This window comes from Microcebus murinus, chromosome 27, assembly GCF_040939455.1.
Source record: "Microcebus murinus isolate Inina chromosome 27, M.murinus_Inina_mat1.0, whole genome shotgun sequence".
NCBI lineage: Eukaryota > Metazoa > Chordata > Mammalia > Primates > Cheirogaleidae > Microcebus > Microcebus murinus.
In genome coordinates, this window is record NC_134130.1 from 10563685 (window position 1) to 10589306 (window position 25622).

General features: G+C 38.3%; 1 long non-coding RNA gene across 3 annotated transcripts in view; it reads left to right on the forward strand.

Annotated features, from left to right (window-relative positions):
* The window catches only part of LOC142864870 (uncharacterized), a 118686-nt gene that overhangs the window by 87511 nt on the left and 5553 nt on the right, over window positions 1–25622 (forward strand). For 2 of the 3 annotated variants that reach the window (XR_012915185.1, XR_012915184.1), the window contains exons 4-5: window positions 5790–5900; window positions 20723–21051. This is a non-coding gene — a long non-coding RNA (uncharacterized LOC142864870). Of the gene's footprint in view, window positions 1–5789; window positions 5901–20722; window positions 22703–25622 lie in introns of those variants that run through there. The other variant, XR_012915183.1, reaches the window with a different exon arrangement.

Sequence of the window (25622 nt, forward strand, 5' to 3'; positions counted from 1 at the left end):
AAAGAGCAAGAATATCTCACATACTATTGGAACCACTTTTGGGAATCAGATTTATACAAACAAAACTAAAATGATGTAAGTGATATGCATGAGGATGATGGATGGCCTGTGGTGTATAGTTGCAAAAAGAGAAAAAAAAAGAAACCCTGAGTGTCTATCAGTAGCAGAATGCTTGAATAAATGTGATATAGTTTTTCTATGGCCTGTTATGCAACTGTTAAAAATAATATATTATATTTGTTGATTTCAGTGGTTATCATGATGTTTTTTGTTCTTTTTGTTAAGTGAGGAGAGAATGAGCAGATGATAGCCTGGTCATTATCATTACCATTCTTTCCTTACCAAGGTTTTGTGACACCCCTAGCCAGAAATGACCTGAACTGAATTCATTCTTGTTTTGGTTGGTATCACTTTCTTTTTCCACCATATCATTTATCTTTCAAATGATAGATAGCCTTTTCCACATTCATAATTCATGCATATTGTTTCTTATTGGTATTAGGGTTGCAAAATAATTTTATAAGAAGCATGATCTCTTTACTTGAAACTTTTCTACATTTAGTTTTTTTTTTTTTTTGAGACAGAGTCTCGCTTGTTGACCAGGCTAGAGTGAGTGCCGTGGCATCAGCCTAGCTCACAGCAACCTCAAACTCCTGGGCTCAAGCAATCCTTCTGCCTCAGCCTCCCGAGTAGCTGGGACTACAGGCATGCGCCACCATGCCCGGCTAATTTTCTATATATATTAGTTGGCCAATTAATTTCTTTCTATTTATAGTAGAGACAGGGTCTTGCTCTTGCTCAGGCTGGTTTCGAACTCCTGACCTCGAGCAATCTGCCCGCCTCGGCCTCCCAGAGAGCTAGGATTACAGGCGTGAGCCACCGCGCCCGGCCTACATTTAGTTTTTAAAGTGCACATTTCCCCCTGTTTGATCTCATCTAACTCCAACTACCACAACCTTATTTCTTTAGATGATATATTATTTGCATTTGCACAAATCCACACAATGCAAAAACCCTGCAGGTACAATTATCCTGAAGCACAAATTAACATTTGCACCAGACATCTGCAAGTATGTCTGATGCAAAATATTTTTTAGAGTTGCTGCCCTGGAAGGAATTTAATAAATAGCCCTAAATATAGGTAGAAAAGAATAATTTCTGACTTAAGTAACACCTGTAAGATTTTCCTATTATTCAGATGCCTTTCATTTTGACTGCTTCACTTTGTCATTACCAGATGTTACAGAATGAGAAGTTAGAATTATTTGACTTTCAGTTTGTGCTCTTTGCATCTTTAATTTTCATCAAGTCTTTTATGGAAGTTGCTCAGATTAAATAGCAATTAAAAGAGCCTGTTTTCTAAAATCATGCATTCTATTAACAGTCTTTCAGTCATGATTTTCATAATTCTTGTGTTTTTCTTTCCTTTAAGCTTTCCTACAATATATTGTACATGTGGCCTTAAGCCTATGACTATTTGTACTGGCCGTAGTGGTCAGCCCCCGGCTTCCTCTATCCTTCCTCCCTCACCATTGCTCATCTTACAGCTCCCAGAACCTAATCATACACTGAATGGGGCCACAGGAAAGCACTGAAAACTCAAATGGGCAGTTAGTATTTTTCAAGCCTTTTAAAAATAGATTAGTGGTAGAAAAGAACTTGTAATAATTTGCTAAAATATTTTAGATTTCTTGCAATTTTAAATTGTTTATGTTTCTCCTTTATCCTGGATAATTAAAAGTATTCTACCAATTCACTTGATTACATTTTTCATTTTGTTTATTTTTTCCTCAGAGACCTAATTTCCTTCTAGCCTTTGACCTGTTGATCTACTGTCATTTGCATGGTCTTTAGCCATTTTCTGAGAAATCTGTTTCCAGACTCATCTTTGTTTTTCTTCTAGGTGCTATTTAATGACGATTACTCAGAGGCTTGCAGTAGCACTATGATTTGAGATTTCATTATGGCTATTAATGGTGTTCGAGTGCCAGTTTTATTTTTTTTTTTCACATGGTCATTGATAATTGGACATTGAGCTATTTTATAAGGAGAATAGGAGTTTTTGAAAACACGGTCACCTTTGAGTCTGATTACAGAATGATATAACCATTGTTAATACATGACTCATTTTTTTAGTTTAATTTTAAATCTAGAACATTGTTTTCCCAAATAATTGTACTTATGGCCAGAAGCAGGACAAGAAGTAGAACATGGGTTAATGATGAAGGAAACTGTGAATCTCTTTCTCATCACGGTTTGTACTATTAACACCATAGAAGAATCAGATGAGGGAAGGGGCACATTTTCCTGGGATGGGTCATGCGGTATTTAGCCTTTACCTGGCCAAGTTTCTTGGGGACTTGCCTACAATGTGTCACAGGCTCACGGCTTTGCTCCATGCAGGGAGGGCAGTCCTTGAGGCTCGACCCTGAGTTATCTTACCCAGGGCACCAAAGCCAGCTCTGCAGGTGTTCTTCCAGGAAGCAGTTCCCAGTTGAAACACTGACATGATGTGAACACGTATCTTTCTAAGGATCAAAATGAAATCTGTTAGACATGTATGTTTATGGGGTCTGTTCATGTGCATGAAGCATTTTATAAGTGTCATGTCCCCATCATGGTATAGGAAACGGACATAAAGTGGTCCTTCTGTCATGTGATAACTGCCGTAATACAGGCATAAGTGCAGAATGATGAGGTAGCACAAAATGAAAAATGAGCCATAAATCAGCCTGGGAAAAATCAAGGAAGGCCTTATGGAAATGATGAAATCTAAACTGTCTTTCCAGTTGATTGTTAGCCAGATGCAAAGTTAGAGGTGGAGGGAGCATGCCATCAATGAACAAAGACTAAAATAACAAAAATGATAACAGTCCTAACATTTATCTGATGGTTACTGTATGTCAGGCACTATTTTAAGAGTCACAGTGAACGATTTCCTCTTCCCAACAGACATACGAGGCAGTGTTGCTATTCGGTGTGTGAAGAAACTAAAGCACAGAGTGTTTAAGTAAATTTCCCAAAGTCACACAGCCAGCAAATGATACAGCATAGATTTGGAGCCACACTGCTTGTCTCCAGAGTCCACAAGCTCACCATACTCTATAGTCTGTTGCTATAGTTTACTGGTGGTTGTAGTGAACAGTAAATGCATTGAAATTCTTGAGTGAAATCCCGGTTTTGGGGAGGCAGGAGAGACAGCTGGAGGGACTGACTTTGACATTGATTTTGTAAAACTTAGAAGGTTAGACTAGGGCTTCTCAGCTATTTAGATGGAGGGGAAAGTCTTCCTTTATTGTCACCTTTTAATTTCGAATATGTTGTGGACAGATATATTTGTAAAACATAAAACTGCATACTTGAGTATTAAGGTACCGTTGAATTGTTGGGAAGGACTCTAAATGCTTACTCCTAGTTTCTGTACTTTGCTAATCACCGGTTTGTAGCAAACAGTTCGTGGACTAGCACTTTGATTACTATTGATTTATACTTTTTAGTTCATACTTTGTGGTGTAATTAAGAGTATAAACACTCAGAGGGCCAGGTTAGCATTGTAAGTATTGGTGCCTTTGTGGAGAATGATTAGAGCTAAGACTGGTTTAGTGAGCTCGGTTATGCATGAGTGACTGTAGTCTGGGAAGAGACAACTGGAACCTAACCCAAGGCTGAGGATGTAGCAGTGAAAAGTGAGAGGCACATAGTTTTGAGAAATGCTTAGGAAATAAAACTGGCCTGGACCCATGGACATGATTCCTGCATCCTCAGCGTCCACTAAAACAGCTGCTTGTGATGGCTTGCTCTGCTTTCCTCCCGAATTTAGTACTTGAAAACATTAATCTTGGGGGCTACTATCTATCTATTTCTTAAATCAAAACCAATTTTTTTTTCCCCTTCAAAATGCATTAAGCATTTTGTTGAAGTGAAGTCCCTTTTGGGTGCTGGTTTGGCAGTAGCACGGCTGGCTGGGCTGAGGGGTGCAGGCTGAGCTGGGGGGATGGGAGGAAGTGAAGTGGCATCCCTCACTGAACAAGGAAGGAGCCTGGCAGGGAAGGGATGGGGACCGAAGGGTCTGAGGCTAAATTTCTTCAAGCATATTTCCTAAGCATTTCTCAAGCAGTTTTATTGCCTAAGCATTTCTTCAAGCAGTCCAAGAAATGAGCAGAAGAACGTCCGTCTGAGCAGAGGGCCAGCAATTCAAGTGGAGCTACGTGGGGTGATGGGAGAGGCGCAGGAGGGGCTGTTCTGGAGCAGGGGGGTAGGGGATGCCTGCTGCCACCAGCTGCAAAGTCAGAGTCTCAGGCTTGGGCATCGGGATTTCTAGAAAGGACTTATTGGTGGGAGCAAAAGGCCAGGGATTCATTGCTTGTGGACTTGAATTTGAGGTCAAGGCAATGAATAATCACTTTCTAGATGTTTCTACCATCTTGACAAATGCTTTAAAGATATAATTTCATTTATTCACAAAGTACATCTGCAAAGTAGCTAATATGCCTATTCTGAGAAAATTGAGATGAAGATGTGGTATGATACTTGCCTAAATGTACGCAGTTGTGAGATGGGAAAGCTAGTTTTTTGTGCTCCAGGCTTGTTCCTTTTCCAGAATGCCACACCCCTTCCAGCCAGCATGTCCCTCAGCAGGCACGACAGGGAGAGTTTCCCTGTGGACTTCGTGGGTCTCCAGGACTCTTTCCACTGCAGAGCCCTTCATAAACGAGAGTGTCCCAGGGGCATTCTTGAAAATTCAGAATTTTTATTCTTTTAACAAGTCTTTATTTTTACTCTTTAAACACTTAAGGTATATTCATGAATGAAACACGTATAAAGTGTCGCAGTTCTAGTAGAGAAAAATTAGACCAAAAAATCTCATGAGTCAGTAAAAAAGTATACTAAGAGATAGTAAGTTAATTGAAAAAAATCAGGGTATGGGGCATCAGAATTATAATTTTAAACAGGGTTCCCATAGTAAGCATCTCTGAGCAATTGACATTTAATTTAAAAAAAAATTAGGTTATCCCTGTACTCAGTGACTATCTGCTAGTCACATAAAGTTGTGTTCAAAGCACTGTTGCATTTTTTTAATAAGACCAAATGTTTGGGGGATTCTTTTCTTAGTGAACACTACCTCTGCCTATTTTGGCCTTGCGCAGTGTCAACAGGAGCCCCAGGCATGTAGAGTCCCAGCCCTGCTTTGGGGTTAATTAACGAGACCAGGTCTGATCATCTTCTGAGAGCTCTTCCCCACCGGTCACAGGGCTCTGAAAATAACTATTGCTTAACTGGGCAAAACAGAATTTTAGGAGATTATGTGAATATTATGCCCCAGTCTTCGTAATTAAATCCATCCTGCTTGGCCTGGCCACATGGTCTGACTTCTGCTCAGTGCCTTGAGGGATGAATTTACCCAGTTTGTAATCTGGCACCCATATGGGGCAAAGGACCACAGTCACTGAGAAGTATCTGTCACCGCTCATACTCATGCTCCCTTGGTGTTTGTTTTGATTCCTGTAGGAGTAAACAACTAATTTGTGAATTTAATGTTGCATACAGGCTTAAGCAGATTTTTCTACTGCACTATAACATTGTCAGCTGCATGTAACAAATTCCCATGACCTTGGAGAGTATGTTTCTCCCCCCTTTGGCACTCATCAAGAACAGAAAGATTCCAAAAAAATGTTGGATACATAAGAGGAAGTTTGAATGTAACCAGACAAATGTTTCATGAATATGTTTCCTTAATAAAATACAGGGATGCCTCATTTTATTGTGCTTTGCTTTATTGCACTTCACAGATACTGTATTTTTTACAAATTGAAGGTTTGTGGCAACCCGGCATTGAGCAAGTCATGGGAGCCATTTTTCTAATGGCAGGTGCTCTCTTCTTGGCCCTGTGTCACATGTTGGTAAGTCTTGCAACAATTTAAACTTTGTTATTATTATTATACCTGTTGTTGTGGCCTGTGATCAGTGATCACTGATGTTACTATTGTAATTATTTTGGGGTGCCACTAATAGCACTCACAGAAGACAGCAAACTTACTTGATAAATGTGTGTGTTCCGACTGCTCCGCCAGCCATTGCCCCGTCTCTCTCCCTCTCTTTAGGCCTCCCTGTTCCTTGAGACACAGCGATACTGAAATTAGGTCAGTCAGTAACCTTACATTGGCCTCTGAGTGTTCAAGAGAAAGTCAAGAGAAATGTCTCTCACTTTAAATCAAAAGCTAGAAATAATTAAGCTTAGTATGAAGGCACGTTGAAAGCTGAAATAGGCCAAAAAGCTAGGCCTCTTGTGCCAATTAGCCAAATCATGAATGCAAAGGAAAGTTCTTGAAGGAAATTGAAGGTGCTATTCCAGTGAACACATGAATGATAAGAAAGCAAAACATTTCATGAAATGTTTGCACTAAGGTAACATTTTGGAAATATAATTTGCATCTTTTCTGATTTTGTGAATTCTGTCCTCTGATCAAGCAGGATGTGAGCTGTTGTTTCTTAAATCCAAGTGGGCTGGCCACTTGTTAGAGTATAAACAAGGGAAAGACCAAGAATTACTGAATCTACTTAAATGTTCTGTGGTTGAAGGATTTTTAGTAATGATCTTTCCATTGATGGTTTCAGGATAACTATCACTGGAGGTCTAATCAGTTCAGCAAGTATTTCCTGAGTGAGGCAGGGACCGTGTATGACAATTTTTTTTTAAAATGAGAGAAATATCTCACTAGTTCTTAATGAGATGATTTTTTAAGCTCCCTTGCCATAAAAAGGCATATGAAATATGATTTTCCCTTTGCAGGGAAAAAACAGTGATATGATGCCATGCTTCACTATAATATTCACTGTCTTATATTAAAGACTTTTCTGATAAATTTTTTAGGAAAAGCTAGCTCTTTTTCAGAACTGGCATGTTGATTTATAAGACTTATCTTGCTGTCTATTTAAAAAAAATTTTTTTTTTTGCCTTGATTATCAGGAAGTTAAGAGTGAAATTAAAGATCAACTACTGTTTTAGGCAGAATAAGGGTTGCCAATGAAGTCTGTGTCCCAATTCTTAAAACCCGTGAATATATTAGGTTGTGGCTAAGGGAAATGAAAGCTGCAGACAGAATTAAGGTTGCAAATCAGCTGGTGTTAAGATAGTGAGATTATCCTGGATTATCCAGCTAAAACCCAATGTAGTCACAAGGTTACTTAAAGTAGGGGAAAGAGGTGGAAGAGAGAACCAGAAAGAAAGGAACATGAGAAGAACGTGGCCTGACAATGCTCGCTTGAAGGTGGAGGAAGGGCCATGAATTTTTGTGAATATTTCCAGGAAGCAGATGGCCTCTAGAAGGTGGAGAAAGTGGGAAAATAAATTCTCCCCTAGAGCCTCTAGAAAGTACTGAACTGTCAAAACCTTCTTTTAGCCCAGTGAGACACATGCTAGACTTCCGATCTATAGAATTATGTGGTAATAAATGTGTGTTGTTTTGAGTCACTAAGTCTGTGGTAAGTTGCCACAGCAGCAGTGCAATTGCAGAAAATATTTTGACAATTTCTCTTACCATATGTACATTTTCCTTTCTCTTTGATACAGGTTTTCCTTTTTTTTTTTTTTTAATCTTTTACTAACTTTGTGTATGTCTTTAATTTTAACTGATTTAAATACTTACTGAAGAAAAGATATTGTTAGAAAAGATATAATAAGTGGGCAAACCATACAGTGCAACATACTGTTCTCAGATTTATGTGTGTAGGATCAAGATGCATAAAAATGTAAAAAATGCACTAAGGAGAACAATTTTAAAATACAACTTAATAAGTCAAGAATCTTATTTTTAGATCTCTGAGAGAAATTAAAGTAAAAAAATACCATCATGTTGTTGTCAATCAAAGAAATCTCTATGAAAACTTTAGTCAAGCTCGTCTCTGAAAAAGGTAAGAAAATGACTTGGTTAAGAGATGAAGAAGATCTTTATATGCCACATTTTGTTAATCCATTCATGAATTGATGGGCACTAAGGTTGATTCCACATCTTTGCGATTGTGAATTGTGCTGCAGCAAACATTCGAGTGCAAGTGTCTTTTTTATAAAATGGCTTCTTTTCCTTTAGGTAGACCCAGTAGTGGGATTGCTGGATTGAATGGTAGATCTACTTTTAGTTTTTAAGAAATCTCCATACTGTTTTCCATAGGGGTTGAACTAATTTGCAGTCCTACCAACAGTGGATAAGTGTTTCTTTCTCTCTGCATCCACATGAGCATCTATTGTTTTTGGGTTTTTTATATAGTAAGGCCATTCTGACAGGGTGATATCCCATGCGGTTTTAATTTATATTTCCCTGATGATTAGTGATACTGAGCATTTTTTTCATATATTTGTTGGCCATTTGTCTATCTTCTTTTGAAAAGCTTCTGTTCATGTCTTTTGCTCACTTTTTAATGTTTTTTTTTCTGATTTGTTTGTGTTCTTTGTAGATTCTGGATATTAGCCCTTTATCAGATGTATAGTTTGTGAATATTTTCTCCCATTCTGTAGGTTGTCTATTTGCTCTGTTGATTATTTCCTTAGCTGTGCAGAAGCTTTTTAATTTAATCAAGCCCCATTTATTTATTTTCGTTGTTGCTGCAATTGCCTTTGGGGTTTTAGTCATAAATTCTTTGCCTAGGCCAATGTCTAAAAGAGTATTTCCTGTATTTTCTTCTTCTTAAACATAAGGTTTTATGCCTTACATTTAAGTCTTTTATCCATCTTGAATTAATTTTTGCTAGTGGTGAGATAGGGGTCCTATTTCATCAATCTGCATGTGGCTATCCAATTTACCCAGCACCATTTTTTGAATAGGGCTTCTTTTCTCCAATGTATGTTGTCTGTTTTGTTGAAGATCAGTTGGTTAGAGGTAGATGGTTTAATATCTGGGTTATGTGTTCTCTTCCATTGGTCTATGTCTCTATTTTTGTGCCAAGAACATGCTGTTTTGGTGACTATGGCCTTGTGTTTTTATTACAATCTTTGGATAAGTTGCTACACCTTGGAAAAACCATAATGGGGACTGACAACCAGGATGCAGAAGAAATAAGAGTTATTATGTGATTTATTTATTTATTTTTCTTTTTTTTTTATTTCGGTATATTATGGGGGTACAGATTTTAAGGTTTCAATAAATGCCCATTTCTCCCCCGCCCCCCACAAGTCTGAGTCTCCAGCATGACCATCCCCCAGATGGTGCACATCTCACTCATTATATATGTATATACCCGCCCCCCTCTCCCCCCTCCCACCTGCCCAATACCCTATTACTGTAGTACCTATGTGACCACTTAGGTGCTGTTCAGTTAATACCAATTTGCTGGTGAATATATGTGGTGCTTGTTTTTCCATTCTTGGGAAACTTCACTTAATAGTATGGGTTCCAGCTCTAACCAGGAAAATATAAGATGTGCTAAGTCACCATTGTTTCTTAGAGCTGAATAGTACTCCATGGTATACATATACCACATTTTATTAATCCATTCTTGGATTGATGGGCATTTGGGCTGTTTCCACAGCCTTGCAATTATGAATTGTGCTGCTATAAACATTTGAGTGCAGGTGTCTTTTTAGTAGAGTGTCATTGGATCTTTTGGGTAGATGCCCAGCAATGGGATTGCTGGATCAAATGGTAGATTCACTTGTATCACTTTAAGGTATCTCCATATTGCTTTCCACAGAGGTTGAACTAATTTGCAGTCCCACCAGCAGTGTAGGAGTATAAAATTTTTTTATTTCCATCTTGATTTCTTCATTTATGAAGTAATCATTTAGTAGGAGGTTATTTAATTTCCACGTTTTTTGTGTAGAAATGTGAGTTTCTGTTGGGGTTGATATCTACTTTTATTCCACTGTGATCTGGGAAGGTACATGGTTATGATTTCTATTTTTTTAAATTTCTTGAGATTTACTTTGTGTCCTAGGATATGGTCAATCTTAGAGAATGTCCTGTGAGCTGATGAGAAGAACATATATTCAGTGGATTTTGGGTAGAATGTCCTGTAGATGTCAGTCAGACCAAGTTGTTCCAAGGTTTTGTTTAAGTCCATTATTTCTTTATTAATTTTCTGTTTGGAGGATCTGTCTTGTGCCGTCAGTGGGGTATTGAAATCTCCGGTGATGATGCAGTTGCTATTAATCCATTTGCTTAGATCTAGTAAGGTTTGCTTTATGAAACCGGGTGCACCTAAGTTGGGTGCATATATATTTAAAATTGTTATCTCTTCTTGTTGAAGTGTGCCCTTCACCATTATATAATGACCCTCTTTGTCTTTCACTACTTTTGTTGGTTTAAAAACTAAATTGTCTGAAATTAGAACTGCCACGCCAGCCTTCTTTTGGCTTCCACTTGCCTGGAATACTGATCTCTACCCTTTTACTTTTAGTCTATATGCATCCTTACAGGTTAGATGTGTTTCCTGAAGACAGCATATACTTGGCCTGTATTTTCTTATCCATTCAGCCAGCCTATGTCTCTTGAGTGGAGAGTTTAAGCCATTCACATTTATTGAGAGAACTGATAGGTAAGGTAGATTACTGTTCATTCTGTTGGGTTGGATGTTGTTGCTTTGATTTCTCTCTTGAGCCATTGTATTATATGGCCTTTAATCTTTGGGTTTTGGTTGTTTTTATATTCGTGAGTTTTTATTATGGTGTTCTGTGCATAACACTGTTTTGAGTACTTCTTGTAGGGCTGGTCTTGTCTTGGTGAATTCTCTGAGACTTTGCTTGTCTGAGAATGTCTTTATTTCTCCTTCATATATGAAGCTTAGTTTTGCAGGGAATAAGATTCTAGGGTGGGCATTGTTTTGTTTCAGAAGAGTGAGAATGGGGCCCCAGTCTCTCCTTGCTTGTAAAGTCTCAGTAGAGAAGTCTGGTGTTATTCGAATTGGCTTTCCCTTGTATGTCACTTGCTTCTTTTGTCTTACAGCTCTTAGAAGGGCCTCTTTAGTTGATACTTTGGTCAGTCTGATATTTTGGTCAGTCTCAGCATGTTGTGACGTCTTCCTGTTTGCATTGAATCTCCCAGGGGTCCTCTGAGCTTCTTGAACTTGTATATCAAGATTTTGAGCAAGGCCTGGGAAATTTTCCTCTATTATATCTTCAAATAGCTTTTCCAACTCTTGGGTGTTGTCTTCTTCCCCTTCTGGTAATCCTATGACCCTCACATTAGGTTTCTTCACATAATCCCACATCTCTTATAGGCTTTGCTCTTTTCTCTTGTTTCTCTGCTCTATCTCTGTGATGGTTTTATTTAGTTGGAGGGTGTTATCTTCAATCTCTGAGATTCTTTCTTTTGTTTGATCTACCCTGTTCTTGAGACTTTCTACTGTATTTTGTAGTTCCCTGAATTGATTATTCATTTCCAGGAGTTCGGTTAAACTTTTCTTCATTGTGTCCATTTCTTTTTCCAGATCCTGGAGGCTTTTTGTGGTTTCTTTGTGTTGGTTATTGAGTTGTTGTTGCAGCTCGGTGAGTGTTCTTATGAACCACATATGAAATTCCTCTTCTGTCATTTTGGTTGCCTGATCTGGGTTGGTGTCTGTTTCTAGGGGGCTGGTGCTCCTCTTTGGGGGTGTGTTTTCCATTTGGTTCTTCATATTTCCTGAGTTCCTTCGCTGTTTTCTTCCCATGTCGATCAATTGTTGTTTCTTTCCTTGAGGTTTCTCTTTGGGTATTCACACGCCTTGTTTAGTTTCTGAGCCGGAAGGTGGTGTCTGTGGGTGAGATTCGACCACTCCCTGTATAATGAGTCAGTGGGTGGCGTGAAAAGGCTGTGCAGGATGCCGTCCCTTTCAGTAGGTGGTGCTTGCTTGGAGGAACAGGCTATGCTGTTGTTTTTGTGTCCTGTTATCAGCTCTTGTTCTGGGCGGAGCTGGGTTGGGTAAGCCTGCCCTCAGGCACCACCAATGCCGTTAGTAGGGGTCAAAGTTCTGTTCTCTGCTTCCAGGAAAAGCTGTCAGGGCGGGGCTGGAATGGTACCGCTCAGCCAGAAAGTCTGCTTGTGGGGGTGGGGCTGTCTGAGACCCACAGTCTGGAGCAGGCCTCACTTCTTTCCACCCTCCCCAACTCTGCAGCTACTCCTGGGCCTCTGCCAGCAGGCCAGACCACACATCACCAGGCCTCCCTGGATTGTGATGCCGGTGGGGATGTTCCCTGTGCAGAAACGCTGCCTGGGCTGGGCGCACGGCCTCCCTTTGGGGGGAGGGTTGCCCTCTAGGACGCTGATCTGCCCCTGGAGGCACACACATCTCAGCAGGCTGTTCACAAATATCCCTTTTGTGCCCCGGGCAATGCTAGACCTCAGTGCATGGGATCTGGTCTGCAGGTCCGACCTCTGGGTCCCAGAGTTCAAACTGTATCCCCACCAGGGAGAGGAGTTCCAGTCCCAATTCACCCGCAGGGAGCCCAAGCTGTGTCTGTGTCTCTCAGCCTCTGAGTCGGCACGGTTCTCCTGGGAACACCATGCCAGCAGGCCCTGGGAGGGCTGGCAGGTAGGGAGCTCACAGTCTGAGTTCCCCTTAGTCAGCTGTAGGGTCCCAAAAGGGAAGGTCCCGTTCCCTGGAGGTGCCTCCGGCTTGTGGCTGTATTGTCTCTCTGGGCAGCCGTGGGTAGGGTCGGCGGAGGGGCGGAGGAGGCAATATGGCGCCTGCCGTGCGGCTTGGGTCTGTGCACACGGAGGTGCCCCAAGGGATTTGGGAGTCTGGTGCCGAGTCTGCTACAGGCTCACCGCTAGCTGGCGGCGGCCGTCTCTGGGCTGGTGTCCGCAGGTCTCTCCACCCGCTGGGGAGCCCACGAGCAGTCCCAAATGCAGGGGAGGGGAAAGGTGATTTATCCACCTACCCTTCCTGCTGGTCTCCGGGCTGCTCCGGCGGTCTCAGCCTCCAGTTCTCCTCCACAGCCTCCTCCCGTGGAGTCTCCAGGGGTCTCAGGTACCCCTCCTTACGGCCCTCGTCTGCTGTATGCTTGCCTTCTTGCTTCTTTTTTCTAATTTCTGCTAGAATTTGTCTTTTCTGCAGAGACACTCTTTCTGGCAGTGTTTCTCGTCCGCCATCTTGATCCTCCTCCTATTATGTGATTTATCATCTATAGTCAGACACTTTTGAGAATGAAAGGGGGCATTATTAATAATTAAACCAGGTGACAGCCATAACCTGGGTGAATTTGGCAAACTATAACTGGGGATTGACCCAGAGGAGGAGACTCGTCTGAGTGAAGGAGAACAATATGTTCTTTTGCCAGAGAGAACACATAATGAGGCCCGAGGGTGAGAAGTAGCAGTGTTTAAAAGCATAAGCTTTGAAGCCAGGAAATCTGAGTTCACTACCTGCTATGACGCGTCTCCCTTCTGTAGAATGGCAAGTGATAATTGCTATTTGACCGTGATGTTAAGATGATTAAATGGCGCAATGTGTATGAAGTTTTTACACAGTGCCTGACTCTAGGAATGTACTCAAGGAATACCATTTTTTCCTTTTTCCCTTTACCAATAATACTAACAATATTTATCAAATGTGGTAAAGTCATGAAATAAAAGTTTAAGTAGGGATAGTAAAGTTAATTGGTGGTGGGTTTTTGTGTGTTTTATTTTTTTGGTTAGTAACAGTGTATGTTTGATCTGCTATAGAAGTCTAAATTTAAAAATTAATTGCTAGCTGGTTAAGATACAAAACAAATAAGGTAAGATATCTTTCCTTAAGAAATATAAGTTCATTGAGGCTCAGATACATACTTAGTACTGTGCTAATTTAGGAGCACACTTAGATAAAATATGGTATGTCTTTCTTAACTAAAATTCACTTGGCATAAATTTTCTGTTACAGATTATTTTAAGTTTAATTGAGGTATAACTGACAAATAAAAGTTGTATATGTTTAAGGTTTACAACTGGATTTTTCACATTTTTCTGTTGCAAGGCTTGGCAATGTGAATGTAGCAAAAGAGTAATAACATTCTACGCTGTTAGTTCTATGAGGAGAGTTCCCATGTCTGCTTGCACACTGCTGCATGTGTAGAGCGTGGTGTCTGGTACACAGTAGTTGCCTAATAATTAAATGGTTGGACAAATAAAAATATTCTCAGTTTCAATGCTGAAATCTTATAACTACACCTTTTTATTATTTTAAGTACAGTTGACTCTTGAACAATTCAGGAGTCAGGAAAGTCAGGGTTGCTGACCCCCAATTTTACTCACCCCCTATCATGTGGTTGAAAATCTGTGCATAACTTTTGACTCCCCTAAAACTTAACTAAAAGCCTACTGTTGACTGGAAGCCTTACCAATAACATAAATAGTTGTTTAACGTATATTTTGTATGCTATATGTATTATATACTGTATTCTTATGATAAAGTAAGCTAGAGAAAATAAAATGTTATTAAGAAAGCCATAAGGAGGAGAAAGTATATGTACTATTCATTAAGTGGAAGTGGATCATTATAAAAGTCTTCATCCTAATCATCTTCTGATTGTGTAGGCTGAGGAGGAGGAGGAAGGGGAGACTGGTCTTGCTGTCTCAGAGTGGCAGAGATGGAAGAACATCTGTGTATAAGTGGACTCAGGCAGTTCAAACCTGTATTGTTCAAGGGTTAACTGTAATGTGATCTACACTCTGTTGTTAACATTTCATATAAGGGACATTTAGAAAGTTGACTTAAGAAAAAATACTATGAATAGTATTACTAAAATGCTTTCATTTTAATGGAGAAATCATTCTTCCATGCATATATTTTCCCCCCCAGATATCAGTGAAAACAGAATATTGATTACTTGTGAATATTATTTATAATCACCATAAAAGAGCATTGATTAAGGACTTCAAAATATTGCAAAAAGAGATTTCACTGTTCATTTAAATATGCAAGACTTCACCCTCAGACCTGATTGTATATTTAAGTCATATCACAGAGATGTTTAGAGATATATAGTAACTAATTAATTTTATAATGTTTTAATCTTTACCATCAAGATTAAGTATAGACCAGTAATGAAATAATAACCTTATTTCTCATTTTAAAGACCAGCAAAAATGATATAATCAAAATCCTTGACTACTTTTTACTGGAACAATTTTTTTTCCTGTCTGATATTACTCCAGGATAATATATTAATATTTTCTGAGGTTTTGGATTAATAACAAAATTCTTAGCAGTCTCATAAAGAACTTAGAGGAGAGCAATAGGAGATAAAGTCATAGAAGTGGGGGAACAGATCATTAGAGATTTAAGGGAAATTGTAAGATTCTTGGCTTTTATTCTTAAAACAATGGGGAGTCACTGGAGATTTTGCATAGAGGAATGGTAGCATTTTATTTGAGTTTTAAAAAGTCCTTCTGGCTGCTCTGATGAGAATAGACTGTGGGAGTGCAAGGTGCAAAACAGAGTAAGTTGTTATGGCTTGGAAAGGGATAGAAGTGGTCTTATTTCAGACATGTTTTTAAGGTTAAATTTGCATTTAGGGAGAAAGAGTAGCTGCGAGTTATGGGAGAGAAGTCAAAGATGACCTCAGGGTGTTTGGACTAAGCAATTGAATAGATGGAGTTGCCATTTACAGACAGAAGAAATTTTTTGCAGAGTGAGGATGGGTTTCGAGAATTTAAGTTTGAGCTGCCCAGAAGACACTCAAGTGGAAACGAAGACAGATATATGAGTCTGGAGTTTAGGAGACAGATTAGAACTATAAGTATAAGTTTGTGAGTCATCAAGATGTAGATGTATTTTAAGCCATGGTGCTGAATGGAGTCACTAAGGGAGCTGTAAATGTAGGCATGTAAGTGAGGCAGTTACCAGAGAGGGATTTGGGGCTAGGAGAAGAATTTTAGTTTTGATTCCTGTTCTGATTAGTGCGATCCAGTAGAGAGGAAAAACATTTATGAAACAATAGTGGTCATTGCTGGAATGATGTGAGAGAATGGGATTTAGTTCACAAAGAGAAGTCTTGGCATTATATATTTAATAGGATCAAGACATTTTGGCTGTTATATATTAATGCCAACATTTAGTATTTTTTGTCTTTTTAAAATTTTAGACATTCTGTTGGGTGTATAGTGGAATCTAATTTTGCATTAAATATGCATTTCTCTGATGTTTAATGAAGGCAAGCACTTTTTCATAGTATATTATTAATAATTGTCCATTTGGATCAGTCTATTCATAAGAACTTGAAGAAAAATGAATAGAAAAAAAATAAAAGAACAGAGAACCAGAGGCTATGGGACAACATCAGAGTCTCATCAGAGACAATGGAATTCTAACATAATTGCATACCAGAAGGACTATTTGTTGTGGCTCCAGAGGAAACTTTTATTCATAATCAAATATGAAAATACAGCATTGAGCAATAATTTCTGCAGCAACTGGGTCAGGAAGCCAAATCACAATCTTTGTTACAATTGATCCAGAATAATCAGGACTTCATCAATGATTGCAGCTTCCTTGTTTCGCCTATTTTCTAACTCAGCACAAACCAGAGAAACAAATATGCTCCCTAACCAACCAAAGAAGATGCCTCACTCTGAGTCAGCCCACCTCCAGCTTTCCCAGGCCAACCATCTTGAGTGAAAGTACAGGCCATCCCTGATTTACGATGGTTTGATTCGCAGTTTCTGACCTTATGATTTTGTGTGTTGTTTTTGTTAAATTTACTTCAGATAGGAGGAAAAATCTGGTTTCAACCTGGCCAAAAAGGAATGCCTTTATTAATATTTGTAAAGTATACTGTTTCTCCATCATGGAGAGTTATACTTTTACTCTATAAATTAAAAGTCTATGTTACTTTGTGGTATGGTTAGATTATTTCTATTTTTTAAATATTAAGTTTTATCAAATTAAATAAAATTTGCCTCATTTTTTAAGTTTTAAAATTCTGGAATTATTATTATTTTTTAATTTCAGAGACAGAATTCTGCTTTCATAATAATTAATATTAATGCGATTTGAAGTAGGCAAGTACTATATTGAGTTTGGAATCTGTGACTCCATATATTTTATGTGCTTATTGTCTTCGTAACATCAGTTGGTCCATTTCCCTGGAAGAGTTTTATTATGCCCATTTACTCATTTGCTAAATATATGCCAAGCTTGAGGAACAAAGTCATAAATCAGACACAGGGCTTTGTCCTGTAGTAGAGCAAGGCCATGGTATTAACAAGTGAAGGCGATAAAATGCTCATTTTCAAGTAGTTAAATAGAACTTCTCTGCTAGTTATTGCATTGTCTTGGTGATGAAGTACAAGATGCAACGACACTGAATGAAACCTATGCCCTGTTAAAGTCATATTCTGTGAGGATGCTGCTGATTCATTTTATCTTCACTGAGCACTGGTGTAGTAGAAATAATTATCTAAATCCAACATTATTTTGTATATTTTTCTCCATTCAGTTTATATGTAGTTCTGTAATCAATGTTAATTTATTTTGGAACAAATCAAGAGATAAATGTAAAATAGTCTTTAAATGAATAAAGCAATATATAGAATTTTTAAAATGTAGATCATTAAAAAGGTGAGGTTATAAAAAACATGCTGAGGATAACTGAATGCAAACTCTGAAATATTAAAGATACCCATTTTATAGCAGCTTTGGTATAACTATGTTGAATAAGTAAAATATATATGTAGTAGTGTTCTGATAACAACTTTCAGTTTATATTCAAAAGGAACTTGCATTAATTCTTAACTAGCATGGCTAATGGATTCATCTCTAATCTGATGTGATTTCTGTTTATCCACGTTTTGCTGATTCTCCTTTTCTCATTTGTGTCTCATGAATTAGAATGCCTGTTTCTTGCTTCAGAGTTATCAAAAATCACAGAAAATTCTTAGGCTTTCCTTAACCTTTCTTTTCAAATAAATATTTAAGTACCCACTTAAGTACTCAGTTGCTTTCCATGGAAGTCTTTCTTTTAGCCTCCTGAGCTCTGCAAACTGATGGCCAATTGATCCTTTTAGTTGGTAACTTTATGGCTAGTTTTTATGGTTTTCACTTGTCCTTCCTTCTTTCACTTGAGCAGTCTAACTAGCCTGTGTCTCTGCCGTAGGCAGCACTCTCTCTAGTGTGAGTTACCTACTCTTTTCAGCACATGGGGCTAAGGTAAACAATTCCTTGTTCCTTTTGTGGGGGAAAATTACACATTTGGTATAATAAATGCTGAACATAGATTTCCCATTTTGTTAAACACGAAACATCCTGTTTCATGCCAATTAATCCTGCACAGATAATTTATTAACACTTTGAGAGTCTTTATCTTGAACCCTCAGGCGGCAGAGAAACGAAGGGATAGGACCGCAGGTGGCTGGCTGCACCTGACCCAGTTAGAGGGAAGTTACGGTCCTTGATACTAATCATGTTGTGCCCTTCCCTGGGTTATCTTAGAAAATCAAACTTCCTGTTGTTTCCTCATTTGAAAAGTAGAAGACACAATATTTTTCGTTAAGGTACATTAGGTTTCGGAGCTGGAGGAAAGATGGACGATGTCAAATAACATGTGCATTTAAGGCAAATAATTTCATAAAATTCAGAATTTATACATGGAATTTCCAAAGATTAAAATCTTAAACACCTAAATTATGAACTGCATAGAAACAAAGCTTTAGAGCTGTTTCTCTCATGATCTGTATTTGGGACACGTGCCTTATGGATGAAACAGCAATGTCACAAAGAACTTCTTTAAATTATTAAAAACAAAAAGTAAATACTAATGAAAGGCCTAAGTAGATTCTCATGGAATTCTACTCAAGAGCAAGCATAATAATGATGCCTTTCCAATACATGTAAGTGACTTAAACAAACAAAAGTACTCATCGACACTCCTTTATTTATGCCTGGTCAGAAGTCACCTCTCTTCATCTGAACTTCCATGACACTTTTTCCTGTTGCATTACTAGGATAATTATCAGGTTTAACTTTTTATGTGTTGCGTGTGTGTGTGTGTGTGCTGCTGATTTTCTCCTCTAGTTTATAATCTCTTTGATGATCTATTTTATTAACCCTCAACAATTAGGACTGTGTATTGTACCTCTAAGGTGCCCATAAATACGTGTTTCATGAATTAACTGAATCCAGAAATCAGGGACTTCTAGTGGAAATCTTATGGATGCAAATCTCTCTTTAGGAGTTTCTATCTAGCCATCGTGTGACAGAATGAACGATGCTTATGAAGATCATCTCCTCCATGGATTTTCTCAGAGGCGCAGGTATAATCCAGCAAGTAATTAAGTGTTGACCTCTCTGCACTCTTTTCCACTTGATAAACAGCAAAGCTTTCTTATGTCATTTTTGAGAACCATATATATTGTATGAACATGTTAGATAGATTTTGATTACCTTAAGAAAGAAGAGATGTCTTAAGTGGATTGTGTTATGTAACAGCTACCTTTGAATCAAATAGTGATTAGACAGTCAAGAAGGTTTATTTAGCACTAAATGTTTTGGGGAAAAAGCATGAATAATTTTATTTCACATATTTGGGAGAGTATGACCAAGAGAAAAAAGAATTGCCACAGAAAATGCTATTTGCTTTCCACCTGCAGTTGATACGGGCGACACACCAGTCTAGATCCATGAAGGCATTATGGAGAGCAGACACAGCTTGGCGGCTGTAGGCAGTAGGCTGCTCATAGTTTGTCGTATGCACTTGCTTGTGACTTTGAGCAAGTTATTCATTCATTTCTCAGTTTTATCACGTGGAAAATGGGGGTAATGAAAATGACAGTATCTACCTCACAGGACTTTTCCTACTTAGAAAATGCTTTCAAAAAACCAGATAGTAAGTACTTGCCAGATATTAGCAGTTATTATTTTCAGAATGAAAATTTAATACTAGTTTTCAGTCTGATTTTCTCCACAAATTGGAGTTGAATATTAAAGCCTTCACTTTTCGGGATATGAGCTTTATAGCATTGGTTCTCAAACTAAACTGCTCATTGGGTGGAAATATCTGGACAGTTTATGAGAATGTAGGTAAGCCTGGGTCTCACCTCCAGGGATTCTATGATTCTGCCTAACTCTGTGATTATTCAAAGCTCCTTAGATGACGCTAATGCACAGAAAGGCTTGAGAATGGTTTTATAAAATGCTTCTTTTCAGTTTCAGGGAGCAAAAAACCAATACAGTGTTTTTAGATTTTTGTTTCTTTGCATCAGGAAATAACACCATATAAAAAGCCAACTTCAGTAACTCAGCTACCTCATGCTTCTATGTTCTACCTTATTATGTCACCTCGCCCCACATTGCCAATTTGAAATATGTCTTCAGAGGATTTAAGTCCTAATAAGATATTGCCTTTCCTCCTGAGGACTAGTGCCAGCCTGTGTGGGTTTCCTGTTCTTCAGGGTTGCTTCTTAATAGTATCATCATCCGTTTTCCGATTGTAGTAGTTTCCATTCCTGTGTTACAGATTACTGCAAATGCAGGAGCTAGAACAGCATCCATTTATTAGCACACAGTTCCATAAATCAAAAGTCAGGACGCAGAGTGTCCAGATTGTCTGCTCAGGTTCTCACATGGCTGAAATCAAGGTGTCCACCAGGCTGAGTTTTTATCTAGAGGATGTGGTAAAGAATTCATTTCTAAGCTCACTCTTGTAGGCAGAATTCAGCTACATTGAGTCTTGAAGGCCCCATTTCCTTGCTAACTGTTGGATTGGATTTGCTTTCAGCTCCTAGAGTCTACCCCAAACCCCACAGACAGTTCATAACTTGGATGTTTTTTTCTTTTCCAGGCCAGCAGGAACATGCTTTTCTGACTTGAAATCACAGCACTCTGCAATCAGCAAGAGAAACATTTTGGATTTAAAGGCCTCAATTCAGCAGCTATTTCAGATGTCTCTTGGCCGAGGCTTGCCCTCATTCAACCCTCAGTCACCTGCGGCTCATGCTGCTCTCCTGAACCCCCATCTCCCAACTTTCAACTCATATTCTGCGGTTCCAATGACTTATTTCCCTGCGGTCCTGCTCCGTGTGTTCTAAGACAACGTTAGCTCCTTTAATAAAAGAATTTCCTTGGCCCAGTAATGGACTGAGAATGAAAGAAAGTCACAAGTCACCCCTGGTAAGGAATAGTTCTCCTTATTTTAAATGTCTACTCACAGCTACTTTGATCATTGGACATTAGTATTTTCTCTGGAAAGGTACTTTGTTGCCAGAGGGAAGATTCTCTTGCTATAGGAAATATGTAGAAAAGCTCATTTTCTAAAAAAAAAAAAAAAAAAAAAATCTATATTTTTAGAGAATGCTGAAAGTTTTCCAAGTGAAACAGATCATGAAAATTCTGCCCTCCCAAGGTAGAAGCTGTAAATAAAGATGAAGATTTCTTATGCTGGAAAATGACACTGATTAAATATAGACTCAAGGGAGTTATGTGAATATTTTGGTCCAGTTATAAGCACTTTTCTTTTCCCAGCATAGGTCCAGCTATTAATTTTCCCTATAGTCTGACAGTCTTTTTTGCTTGGTGTTAACAATACAAGGTGAAAAATATGCTACCGAGAGAGTTTACTACTGTGAACCCAGTTCTCATATATTTCAACCTTGATTTCTGGCATGGGTTTACTGTTTTTGTCCTTATATATTTTCCACTAAAGAAGATTACATGAAATACTGATTGACTTCTCTGAAAGGTATAGATCTTTTATCGAAATTTGCTATAATTAATACCATGTTTTACTGCAAAAAGATTTTTTCTATGACATAAATTAGTAGAATAGGTAACTTTATTCTCCATACAGTCAGTATCCATAAGGTGCTGATGCTGATGTCTGCTATGCTGTACCTCTAGATAGATCCTTAAGAGCCTTTGTGAACATTACATTTTTTGGAAACAATTTTAGTTCAATGTGCCACAAATGTCTTATTTTTTTTGTTCTTAGAGATTGAAGCAGAATCTCAAACAATACACATATTCCCTGAATCCTTATAAAAATGTTAACAGATCATGCTTCTTTGTTTGGTTTGACATAGGGTGCGTAATCTTCAGAGCATTTCAGCACAAGATGTAGGTCCTAAAGGAAAAGCTTGCTAGGTGCATTGGCATTTCAACCTCCTAGATTCCCTTTATGGCTCTCAATATTTTTTCCTCTGCACATTTCCGAGAAAGCAATTGCTTTTGATCTGCCCTTAAAGCTCAATGAATATCTTAATTTACAACCTCTTCAGTTTTACTATTGGAATTACTGGATTAACGATTCCTGCTAAAACTTATTCATAGCAAATAAAGTAAGATAAGAAGTATTTCATGTGCCCTACATTCATTTAATCTTCATTTGTGTTTCCAATGATTTAATAGCTTTTGCTACAATAGAAAGTCTTGTAACCAGAATCACTTGAAATAAAAATAATTTTGAGTTTATCCGGCATATTTATTATCTCAAACAATTAGAAATTAAAAAGAAAGAGAGAAATATATGCTTTAAGGCTATTAATTTAATGCTAGGGTTTTCTGCTTATATTCTTTAAATATTTTCATGAAGATAATATAAAAAGGTAGGAGAGCTGGATATGAAGACTCAAGTATAAAAAACCATGTCTGTGGCAAGTGAGAGGGTTGTATTCAGAGATAGGGAAGAATGGAATTTTGTCAGACTTGTAAAAGGAAATTATATTTGTAAGAAATCAATTATGAAACTCTATCACCTTACTTAAACCATCAATTATTTTCATTTAAGACATTACCCAGAAATTTGAGGACCTGAATTAAATTAAATTTACCTCAGTTGTATTTTTTTCTTATTTAAAATATAATATTTGTTTTGTTTCTATGAAGAGCTATCTTAATACCTCTCCACTTGAGAAGAACTGGCCATTTGACCACAGTTGGGATTGTTAAAAGTGGAATTGAGATAGTGATAGTGGGAAGATGTTTGGAGTTTGCAGGAGGAAATGCTTACAAATCTGTAAACCCACGATCTGTTGGGCAAAACTGATATTCAAAAACTGAAGTGACTAATCTCAATGCCAAAATCAGAGATCTGGCAGAATCTGGGCAGGAATGGGGTCAGAATTGGAGCTGATCACAAAACAGAAAGGGCAGAGGCTTGGAGAAAAAGCACAAACACCAAAACATGTTTCAAATTGTATTTCTTAGCCAGATGGAGATCTGGAGCCAGACTGCCTAGATTGAAATCCCAGCTCTCCTATTTACTATATCTGTGACATTGGTTGGGTTAATTAACCTTTTAAAGTATTTGAATCCTCACATATAAAATGGGAATATTATAGTAATAATCATCTAAGGCTGTTGTGAGGATTAAATGAATTAAGACATATAAAGTGCTTAGAAAAATGTTTAAAACATTAGCATGTATCTAAAAGATGATACTTTTATTATTATTGTTATTATTTTTTATTGAAGTGAATGAAATTGAACAATGGGTTTATGTTCTAGGCACTATGCTTTCTTTAATAGTCCTTGAGATATATTTGTCATCTCTCTTTTGAAAGATGAGGAAACTAATTTTCAGAGAGGAAAATAAGCCCTCTAAGGTTTCATATCTTGTAAAGAACATATGGAATTAAAAACTAAGATAATTCTGACTTCCCAGATGATATATCACTTTATTGTCACAATCTCAGTTTATGTATAAAGGCAAAAGTCTCACTAAAGTCATGTGATTTTAGATAAAAAAGAAGAAAGCAATTCTGCTGAAATAAAGAAGAAAGAGATGAGCAGGACTTGCTTTGAAAAAGTTCAATGCATGTTAGCTAGGTTTTGAATAAAGACAGTAGAATTGTAAAAGCAGAGAATAGTAACTACACACACATATTGCAGTATTGTTTGCACATGGTTCTGGAAGGTGGTGATATGTGAACGCAACTATGAGTTGTTTCATATGACTGGAACGTGGAACGAATGAAGGTAGCAGTTAGGGGTGAGACTGGAGAGGTATTTGGAGCTACATCACAAATGACCTGAATTCTATAGAGAAGAGTTTGATTTATTCACTGTAGTAATGGGAAAACTAGATTTTTTAAATGGAAGATGGATATAGAAAAGTATGTACTGAAATAGATAACTCTGGTAGCAAGATAAATGGTATTTTTGTTGTAAGAGAAAGTTGAAGAAGAGGACCACCATACTCTCCAAATAGCCATGATAATGTGTTTTTTCACTAGGATAATGGAACTAGAAAGAATGGAACCCTTTTAAAAAAGTAATCTAAGAAAATAAGACCCAAAAGCTGTATTTAACATTAGAAGTTAGGAAGAGTGAGGATTTGGGAATGGTAGGTTTTTAGCTGTGGTGACCAAGTAAATGATGATTTATTATTCTATGAAAAACAGGTGGAGAAGCAAGCATTAGAGGGTCAATGAGGAGTTCAGCTTTGGACAGGCTAAGCTGGAGGTACAGTGGGATAGTTGAATAAAGCAGCCATTTGGAAAAATGTTTTTGATACTTAGAAGACTGGCCAGGCCTAAAGATGTGGATTTGAGGATCCTAACTGCACAATTGATTGTTAAATTTATGATTACCCTACCCAAGAAGACAGAGGGAAGAGAGATGGATAGCAATAAAACCATGGGAGATAAGAGTATTTAAGTAGCAAATGGAGCAACTTACGGGTAAAGAAGACAAAATGAAATCAGAGGATTAGTGAAGTTCTAAAACAAAGGTGAACTAGAAGATGAGGAAAGATGTTCTAAAGAGAGGATGATCAGTTTTAGCAAATTGGACTATGAGGTCAGGAAGGATGAGGATTGTTAAAAGGCCATTGGACTTCATAATTATGAGATGATAGGAAATTGTTTCTTGAAAACATGTTTAGAGTGATCAGAGTGAAAGGTGGATTATAACGAATGGAAGACTGAATGGAAGAGAGGAAGAGGAGGCAGCAAATAAAGATCATTTTTCTAACAAGTTAGAAGAGGATGCAGATGATCATTAGCAGAGCAGTAATTATTAGAAAATTATTTGCCCTTGATGGTCTCTATTTCCCCTTACAATGAAGCAAGGACATCTGGTGGGTAGATTCGGAAACTTGGCTTTGGAATACGCTGCCAACACCTGGCTAAAGAATTGGGAATTGGGGAGACGGAGCAAGATGGCTGACCAGAGACACCGGTCACCAGTTTGTCCCATAAAGAAGGAAAAGTTTTAGATGAAGAAAACATAGCTTAGGTGTAATACAGAGGGAAAAGTGACAGAATTTACCAATGATTCCATGGGAAGAAGTTGTGGAGCAGAACAAGAAGTAGCCAGATTTTGGCAGAGATCACCCCCCAAGAAACTTGGAGTCCCATGGAAAGGGTAGGTGGGGTTTTGCTTCTCCTTCCCTCACACCTTTGGCAGTCAGCAGGCTCTCAAACTTTTGGAGAGCTTCTCTCCCTCACAAGCCCCAAAGCTGCTACAGCCAGTGAACTGGGAACTGTTAGTCTTCTCCACGTCTCTCCCCATCACCACAGGCCCAAGCCACGGGGGCACGTGGTGGGCACCATACTGCTTCTTCACCCATTGTGTGCCTTTGTCCTCCCCAGGGAGGATGAGCCCTTCAGTTTTCATGTCACTGTCCCCACACAAGCATTTCCCAAATCCTGCCCATACTGAAGTGGCCACAGGGGCCAGTGGGGCTTGGGGGCTCTGTGTGATCCCAGAGCTGGGACATTCCGGGCCCACTGCCTTCTGGGGAG